The sequence below is a fragment of the Euwallacea fornicatus genome, chromosome 37, assembly GCF_040115645.1.
Source record: "Euwallacea fornicatus isolate EFF26 chromosome 37, ASM4011564v1, whole genome shotgun sequence".
Taxonomy (NCBI): domain Eukaryota; kingdom Metazoa; phylum Arthropoda; class Insecta; order Coleoptera; family Curculionidae; genus Euwallacea; species Euwallacea fornicatus.
This window is the reverse complement of record NC_089577.1, coordinates 1872440-1879627: the sequence shown is the minus strand read 5'-3', so window position 1 is coordinate 1879627 and position 7188 is coordinate 1872440. Positions and strand designations below refer to the sequence as shown.

The following is a 7188-nucleotide window of genomic DNA, read 5'->3' as shown; positions in this document are numbered from 1 at the left end:
ACGGTGGTTGCCTTCACCCCCTGGGCAAGGGATGAACCACCCCTGAAATTTTAAATGGGAAGGGGGGTCGAGTTATACATCAAATTTAAGATTTTTTGAAGGGCTTTATGGTGATACCAAAATTTCTTACTTTCGAACAACCACTGATGAGTAAAACGATTATTTCACTATGAATACTACAAATACATAACGCATAAAATCACCTAAATCAATTGTTCAAAATGCTGTCCGTTAACTCCCTGACAGTGAAATAAATTTGCTTCGAATCTCTGTCGTACCTTCTGGAGTATTTCGGGGGTTATTTGGCGGCATTCATTAACAATACGTTCTCGCAAAACTTCCAAAGTTCCTGGAGGAGTGGAGTACACTTTCGACTTGAGATGACACGAAAAGAAGAAATCTAATGGAGTCAAATCTGGAGATCTTGCAGGCCATTCAATTGGATCCCTTCTACCAATCCAATAACTAGGAAAATTTTCATTTAGAAATTGCCGAATGGCTAAAGCACAGTGCGGTGGTGCACCATCTTGTTGGAATGTCAATAGATTTTCTGAATAATCCAGATTATTTTCCACAAGATCTACTAATTGGGGATAAGCGAAGTCTTCCAGCAACTGAAGATAAGTCTCGCCAGTCAAATTTCCGGGAATAAAATATGGTCCGATAATGTGATCCCCAAAAATACCCGCCCAAACGTTTAGTTTTTGAGGATGTTGTGTATGCGCTTCGTGGAAGATATGTGAGTTAATATCTGACCAATATCTACAATTGTGACGATTAACAATGCCATTTAAAGAAAAACTTGCTTCATCCGAAAAGCAAATATTGAAAATAAAATTCTGATTTTCAGTGGCTCGTTGACTTATGAGTTCGCAAAACTGTAGTTGGCGGTCAAAATCGTCTTCGTTTAATTTTTGGACAAGTTTAATTTTGTAGGGGTGAAATTTGTGTGATTTTAAAATTCTGCGAATGCTGGTTGCGCTTATTCCAGTGGAAGTCGCCAACTGTCTGGTACTGGTTGTTGATTCTAAAACCATATGTCCTAAAACTCCTACCTCCACCGCCACATTTCTGACCGGGTGTCTACGATTCTTTTTTACATTAAGAATTGAACCAGTTTCTCTAAACTTCGCTACCAAATCCAGCACATACTTTCGGCTTACATGCTTGTCCCCATAACGTTGGTTGAACACATTAACTACTTGGTTCGCACATTTTCCATTTACAAAAAATAATTCAATAATCTCAACTCTCTCTGCAGTTGAATAAACCATTTTTAACGATTAATACACACGATGAATTGCCAGGTCACTTGAGAGTCACAAACCAAATGGGTTTAATTTTCGATGTTTTCGATACTTCCAGGCAAAAACTTGTTGATAAGGATTTTATTTTTAGTATAGCAAAAAACATTAAACTTTGTTCATTTTCAATTATTTATCAAAAATGACTAAATCGCATCTAACTTTAATAGAGAAAAAGAAAAAATGTAAATTTTTTCATAATATTTAATTTTTTTTTAATTCATAAAACTCATTATTATTACCTAACAAAATCCATGATTTTAGCTTTAAGTGTGGTTCATAAAGAAATAATCGTTTTACTCATCAGTGGTTGTTCGAAAGTAAGAAATTTTGGTATCACCATAAAGCCCTTCAAAAAACCTTTAATTTGATGTATAACTGGATCCCCCTTCCCATTTAAAATTTCAGGGGTGGTTCATCCCCTGCCCAGGGGGTGAAGGCAACCACCGTAAATATCTAATAAAAAATCTTCCCCCTCCACACTAAAGTTGACGCGTCCGAGCATTTTTGCATAACTGTTTTATTAACCGAGAAAACAGCTCTGTTTCGTTTTAGTTGGCGCACCCTGTACGATAATTGCTATATGACCTTTTAAAACTTTTCAATTAAGGTTTAAATATGTTCAATTTTGTGCCGAATAAACATCATTTGCGGGAAGCTTTGCTCTTCCTTTTCCACCTTAAGAAAAACGTCGCTGCCGCTCACCAAATGCTCGTTGATGTTTATGGCAATGATGCTGCATCTATAAAAACTTGCCAACAATGGTTTCAGCGCTTCAAATCAGGTGATTTCGACCTCAACGACAAGGAGCATGGTAAGCCATCGAAAAAATTTGAAGACGAAGAACTGCTGGCTTTGTTGGACGAAGACGCCGCGCAAACGCAAGAACAGCTCGCATCTTCCCTTGACGTCACGCAGAAAACGCTTTCGGTTCGTCTTCACGCTATGGGAAAAATTCAAAAGGAAGGAAAATGGATGTCTTATGAATTGACGGAAAGGAACAAAGAGCAACGAAAAACGACGTGTGAGATCTTGCTTGAACGTTTTCAAAGAAAGTCTTATTCTTCTACATCGTATCGTGACCGGAGATGAAAAATGGCTTTACTTCGACAATCCAAAGAGGAAAAAATCATGGGTGAGCCCGGGTGAGCCAACCACTTCGACCGCAAAGCCAAATATCCACGGGAAGAAGGTATTGCTCTGCATTTGGTGGGACCAGCGCAGCATACTGTATTACGAGCTTCTCCAACCTGGCGAAACAGTCACTGCCAATCGTGACGTCCAACAACTAGTGCAGTTGCGTAATCAACTCGCAGTAAAGAGGCCAGAATGGGCGGATCGACACGACAAAGTCATACTGCTTCATGACAACGCAAGGCGTCATGTCGCTCAACCAGTCAAGAACACCTTGAAGAATTTCAAATGGGAAGTCTTACCGCACCCGCCATACTCGCCAGATATCGCCCCGTCGGATTATCACCTTTTCCGTTCGATGGCTCACGGTTTGGCAGAGCAGCGCTTCCAGAATCGCCAAGAAGTCCAAGAATGGCTTGATGAATGGATCGCTTCAAAACCGACGAATCTTTTTTACGATGGAATCCATAAACTGCCTGATCTCTGGGAAAATGTTGTCGTTAACGATGGAAATTATTTTTAATAAACATTGTTAATAAATTTATACAGTTTCAAGCAGCTGAAAATGCGTAAAAAAACGCGGAGTCATAAGTATACACCTAATAATTTAAAATATTCATTGAAAATTGACTTTTTATAGTACTTTTTGACGATTTCTTCTAACAGTAAACTCTTAGTACCTCCGGTATCGATAAGTCATTTAGCATTAATTTCAGGGATTGCGATGTAAAGTAGATTTGAAGCGGTGGTATTAATATGTCAGAAAATCGTTATAATGGAAATGAAGGAGGATGGAATAAAGCACAAGTCTTAACAGTACTTCTTTACTTCCCTCAGACCGAAGGTCGAAAGCCCCCCCACACAATGTATCCGAGTCATCCTGGGTGCGCCTGTTCTTTTTCACGAGAACCGGCACCCAGACCTCCCTGAATCACTCCCTTCACACTTCCATATGTTTTTGGCGAGATTATAAACGGGCCCTCTTCATCTTTTATCACCGATAATCTATTTCAACTATTACGAGCTTAGTCCATTTCTAAAATGTGATAAGACACTTACAGGTGTTCGTAACATTGTCCTTATACCTAAAGGCAGGTTGTAGCACTATCTTTATGAGACAACATGTATTTTTATACTCACATTAGACGAATCAATAAACACCCTCGTATCACTTTCTTCATAAACGCTCACGAATATTGTTTAGGCCAGAGGCTTTTAGTCACTGCCTAACAGAATCGAGTGCCTCACAAGGCACCCGAAGAGGTATCATCTATTTAGCTGGTGTGAGTTATTGATTCGAAGGACCAGACACTGATGCGTCAATTGATTGTAAACGGGGTTCAATGGTTCGAGGAAGACAAACTCCGTAGCACGAATTAAGTAATTTACTTTACACTACAGATATACAACTTTATATACACTTTTTCCATATATATTTTACAGAGTCGGTATTGGGTTGCCCGAGATCTCAGAATGATACGTATAAAGGTTGAAGGGTGACTTGTAAAAGAGTGACAGTGACAGTGACAGTGACAGTGACAGTGACAGTGACAGTGACAGTGACAGTGACAGTGACAGTGACAGTGACAGTGACAGTGACAGTGACAGTGACAGTGACAGTGACAGTGGCAGTGACAGTGACAGTGACAGTGGCAGTGACAGTGACAGTGACAGTGACAGTGACAGTGACAGTGACAGGGACAGGGACAGGGACAGGGACAGGGACAGAGACAGAGAGAGAGAGAGAGAGAGAGAGAGAGAGTTCGCGAGCACTGTTTTAGAGTTAAGTTATGTGAGAGAGATTTTTGATAGAGTTTCGCGTTCAGGGATCGAGAGTGTCCGAAAATGGGAAGAAGAGCGTTCGCGAGTACTGTATTTGAGAGAATGTTTTTTGGGAGTTCTAGATTATTTGCGTCCCAGGTATGGTGGGGCTGGAGGGAGATCACCACGATAAGCTCTTGACCAATCCCAAATGACACCGCCCTCTCGTTCTTGTGGAAAGCTTTTTCCCAAGAATCTCCACGGTCAAAGCCCAGATGTGGCTCTCTGGTTCCCTTGACAGATTTATCTGGTGCCCCTCATAAATCGAGACAGCGATAATTCAAGGAACCAGTGCCATCACGGTGGCCGGGTTTAAACTCGTGAGGGTAAGTGCTGCATCGCGGGGTGCAGTGCAGCAGATGTATGTTGGGATTGTTCCAACGTCTTTAGGGCCTAATTGGTGCCCAGCGATAACGCTGATTTATGTTGGGTTTTTTCCCAACAAATATTTATCAGGTTTATGTTGTTCTCGGCCTTGACCATGGAAAAATTCTGAGAGATACTTGAATTGTAACGGATGGATCGTGAACGTAATGAAAAATAATTATTTATTTCATAAATAATTTATTATTTAATGAGTTACGATCCGAACACGTTTAGCCGATTCGGCCACAACACCAGCTTAAGAACTAAAATCTATCAATGCTCGTTTGATCCCCTCCTTATGCCCCAAAAAATACCATCGTCAGCAAAATCAAGAAATCTGTCGGTCTATGTTATGACTGTAATTAATAAGCATGTAAGCATTCTTTGTCCATGTTGAAACCAATAATCAATCATCTGAAAATATCACGGTGTTCTGGCTCTAAATTTCTCCCAAGATAAGTGCGAGAAAATGGTAAAAGGGCTGTCATGAATCCCCTCGCATTTCTTGTTTATGTTAAGATCGTTAATTAGCATTATCTGAAAGTGGTACAGGCTTTAGTAGCAAGTTCTTCCCCAGATTAACATGGGAAGAGAGGGTTGTTTATAAATTTCTTTAGCATAGGTGAGAATGACGTGTAGGGGTTTGGTACCCGTGGGAAAAAGGGTGGACAGCCCTTCCACCTTATCGGTTTCCTCACGGAGAGGGGATGTGTTCTGTGTATGGTGTTTGGTTCACGGAGAATAAGAAGTGCTCTGAGAATTGTGTTGTTTCTCTCCACCGTTGAACCGCGAATCTTACAAGCAAATATTAGGTCGTGTAGTATGAAATAAGTAGAATTGAATTGAAACTTTAGTCATTTTTTTTTCATATGAAATGTTTTTATTGTCAATCGAAATATGCACCACCATTATCGATACACTTCTGCCATTTAACGGAAAGTTCATTGATTCCCCTGCTGTAAAATTCTGCAGGCCGGGAGTCGATAAACTCGTGGAAGGCAGCTTTGACAGTCTCGTCGGAGTTGAATGTTTTCCCTACCAAGAAGTTATCCAAATTTTGAAAGAAGTGGTAATCAGTGGGTGCTAAGTCGGGTGAATACGGTGGATGACGAAGAGTTTCCAATTTCAATTCCTGTAGCTTGGCCAAGGTGACTTGTGCGGTGTGTGGCCGAGCGTTGTCGTGCAACAATAGCGGTGCGCTTCGATTGACTAATCTTGGCTACTTAACCGTCGGTTGCCTCATCATTTCGGTCAGTTGTCGGCAGTAAGCATCAGCCGTAATCGATTCACCAGGTTTCATGAAGCTGTAATGGATGACACCTGCGTTGGATCACCAAACGGACACCATAAGCTTCTTTTGATGAAGATTTTTTTTCGCACAATGTTTTGGTGGTTCATCTTGATCCAACCACTGCGACGAACGTCTGGTATTGTCATGTAGGATCCATTTCTCATCGCAAGTGACAATCCGATTCAAAAATGGATCGTTATTATACCGGCACAACAAAGAAACACGAGCTTCGAGACGTCGTTCTTTCTGTATGTCGCTCAACTCATGCGGTACTCACTTGTCCAGCTTTTTCACCTCACCAATTTCAGTCAAATGAGTCAATATTGTTTTTTTGGTTATATTGAATGTTAACGAAAATTCGAACGCACTTTGACGTGGATTCGCTTCCACCACGGCTTTCAGATGATCGTTATGTAGCATCGGGTTTTGATACGACTTTAGATATATGATGTTGGTTATATCTTTGTAATGAAATCACAGGTCAGAGAGAAGGTATACAAGCTTACGTTTATTAATACGGAATATACAGAGAGTGTTAGAGTGAGTAATGAATTTGATGAGCGCGGACACGACGACTGCGTTACAATGACCGACCGTATCCCAAAAAACAAGGGCGAGAAAAGAGAGCCCTCCATGCCTTGTCCATCCTTAAGTACCAACACCCATGGTGATGAACCAAGGGCGTACCTTGGCCAGGGTGCCATCTGCACCATTTGCCGTATGAAACCGTGGAGTTTTAACCGGGAATTGGAACAGCAGCTGTGGGACCGACAAGGTCTATTGCGGGCAATTCCAGCGCCGACAAAGTTCACTATATCCAGCTCCAATGCCGACCAGGTTTATTGCGGGGATTTCCAACATCGACAAGGCATGGCATGGGAAATTCTCATGCTCTAGCCAATGCCTACCAGTGCCGTGCCTCAGGGGGTATTTCTATCTTAAAAGTAATTCCTACTGTCTAACCCTTATCGAACTTAAACTTAACGTATATTTACAAAATTACTAGGTACGAAACTAAAGCGGAGGGTTAGTTACGTAACCCTATAGTTATCCACTTGAGTTTCAGGTCGTCCACGTGGTTCATTTGTTAGGTCAAAATTGCCAGAACGAAATTTCATGAACCAACGAGGTACTGTTTGCTGTGAAGTGACTTCAGTACCAGACACATCATTAATATTGCGAGCCGTCTGAGCTGTTGTGGTTCCACGGTGGAACTCATATTTCATTAACACACGAATTTCACTATTTTGCATGGCTGCACAAAAATTTTTA

At 41.2% G+C, this 7188-nt stretch overlaps 1 pseudogene; it reads right to left on the bottom strand.

Annotated features, from left to right (window-relative positions):
* Window positions 1-5420: 5420 nt before the first annotated feature.
* LOC136349216 (histone-lysine N-methyltransferase SETMAR-like) lies at window positions 5421-7188 on the bottom strand (annotated as a pseudogene).